General features: G+C 38.6%; 1 long non-coding RNA gene across 1 annotated transcript in view; it reads right to left on the reverse strand.

Annotated features, from left to right (window-relative positions):
• LOC149130722 (uncharacterized) overlaps positions 1-2,500 on the reverse strand; it is a 7,347-nt gene that overhangs the window by 4,400 nt on the left and 447 nt on the right. The gene's annotated exons all lie outside the window — the stretch shown is intronic.

Consider the following 2,500-nt stretch of genomic DNA (forward strand, 5'->3'; position numbering starts at 1 on the left):
TGTGTACGTATATATATGTGTGTGTGTGTGAGTGTATCTGTATTAATATTTATATATATATATATATATATATATATATATATATATATATATATATATATATATATATATATATATATATATATATATATAACACACATGAATGTAAGTATACGTTCCTATGTATACATACATACATACATACATACATCCATACACAATATATAGATAGATAGATATAGATGTGTGTGTGTTTGTGTCTGTATATAAGTTTGTAAATATGCGTATAAATGAAGTTTTTGATATTCAGCACTCACCAATTACAATCAACATTTTATATATTTTTTTTTCTTTCTTAAAATATATTTTTGTTATATATATATTGTTGGATTTTTCTCCCTGTCATCATATAACCACATCAAAGTAGTATGGTAATAATAATAATAATAATAATAATAATAATAATAATAATAATAATAATCCTTTCTACTACAGGCACAAGGCCTGAAATTTTGTTGGAGGGTACAAATCTATAACAGATCCCAGTGCATAACTGGTACTTATTTGAATTTGAACTCAGAACGTAGCGATGGATGAGATGTTGCTAAGTATTTTGACCCGTTGCTAACGATTCTGCCTGCTTGCTGCCTTATAATAATAATAATAATAATAATAATGTAGTAAATTTCTAACCCTGTATGAGCTCTGATTGAGCAGGCCTATGACCAAATTCATTCCAGCCATGCCCATCCCATCTTTTCAGATATAGTTCATCTCAGAGTACAATATGCATTATATCCTTCTTTTGACATTAAAGTCATTGTGTGCTTTGAGTGAAATTTGGCTGCTATTTCTAGGCAGATCACAGCAGCAACCACATAGAGACTTACAGTAGGGCGCAGGTACTAGCGATTCCTTTCACAACACATTTATTACTGGTACTTATGCCTGGTGCTTGGCCCAGGAGGGGAGATGAAGCAGGGTTTTCTCCCAGTAATATTTGAACTGGGAATTATAAAGGAAAAAAATTTGGTGAAAAAGATTAATAGTAGCCATGGTGATGGACCATAGTTACCTTGGTAACAACCGTGGTAATGGTGGTAGTAGTAGTAGCCACAACAGCAGCAATAGAGACGTTGTTGGTGGTAGTGATGGAAGTGGGTTTTTTTGTAGTAGTAGCAGTAGTAGTACAAATATCAGCAGCAGCAGCAGTAGTAGTAGTAGTAGTAGTAGTAGTAGTAGGGAAAATAGCAGGAGGAGGAGGAAGAGGGGGAGTGAGGATGGAGTAGTAGTGGTAATGGTGGTAGTAGTAGTAGCAGCAGTAGATGACGGTGGCCGTTGAAGTAGTGGTGGTGGTTGAAGTAGTGGTAGCAGCAGTAGTAGCAGACTTACAACAGAAAGAAAGATAAGTAAAACAAAAAAAAAAAAAATAATAAAAAAAACAATAACGACATTTGTTAATTCACAGAGACAGATGAAGTGGTGGGGTCGGGGGTAGACAAGTAGAGGTGTGGGAGTCACCTTCTCCCCCTTATCAGCATCACTACCACCATCACCCCAACACATACATATATGATCACCCACTATCCACTGGCTGCTATTTCTAGCAGATGTTTGACCTGAAAGAAATAGCAGTCAAATTACGCTAAAGCTAGAACACGTAGGTCGATGAAGTCCAAGGTGTACTGCTACCACCAACGCCCGTCCACCAGCACCAGCACCACCACCACCACCCCAAATAAGACAGGATGGTCAGAGCTGGAGCGCCTTGTATTGTAGGTCTGCTCTTACCAATGTGCGATTGAAGTTGAAATTAAAACCTGGACAACAACAAGATGTAACAACCTGACCATCCACCCCTGCCAACCACTATCCATTCCCCACATCCTCACACATTCGCCGCATCCAACAAAAAGTTTACTCACAGCTCACTGCCCACCACACACACACACACACACATCATTGAATGTCCACTGGACACTTACTGCTGCAAAATGGACACCACAACACACACACACACACACACTTTACATTTCATCAAAGTTGGGTCCACAAGGGCCTGTGGTTGCCCTCCAAGATGGTCCCTGATGGTCCAGAGTGTCACTACACGTAAACCACATTACACACACACACACACTTTATTTCTTCATAATCAAGTCATATATTTTAGGCATTCATAAATCTTGTGGTGGTCCATAACGACCCATATTTGTGCAAGGTTGTCCACAATGGACCGGTGTCACAATACACCAAAACCTTATATCAACACACACTTCACATTTCATTATACTCAGGTCAATCACTTTAGGCATTCATGGACCTTGTGGTTGCCCATAAGGGCCCACACTCATCCAAGGTGGTCCACTGGACCAGATTGGCAGACTACAACAAAACCACACATACATATCACCACACCACACCACACCACACACAAACTTCATATTATACTTTATCATATACAAGTCAACTATTTTAGACATCTGTAAACCTTGTGGTGGTCCATAATGGTCCACAGTTGTGC

This window comes from Octopus bimaculoides, chromosome 28 (assembly GCF_046866305.1).
Source record: "Octopus bimaculoides isolate indiv1 chromosome 28, ASM4686630v1, whole genome shotgun sequence".
In the NCBI taxonomy this organism is placed as follows: domain Eukaryota; kingdom Metazoa; phylum Mollusca; class Cephalopoda; order Octopoda; family Octopodidae; genus Octopus; species Octopus bimaculoides.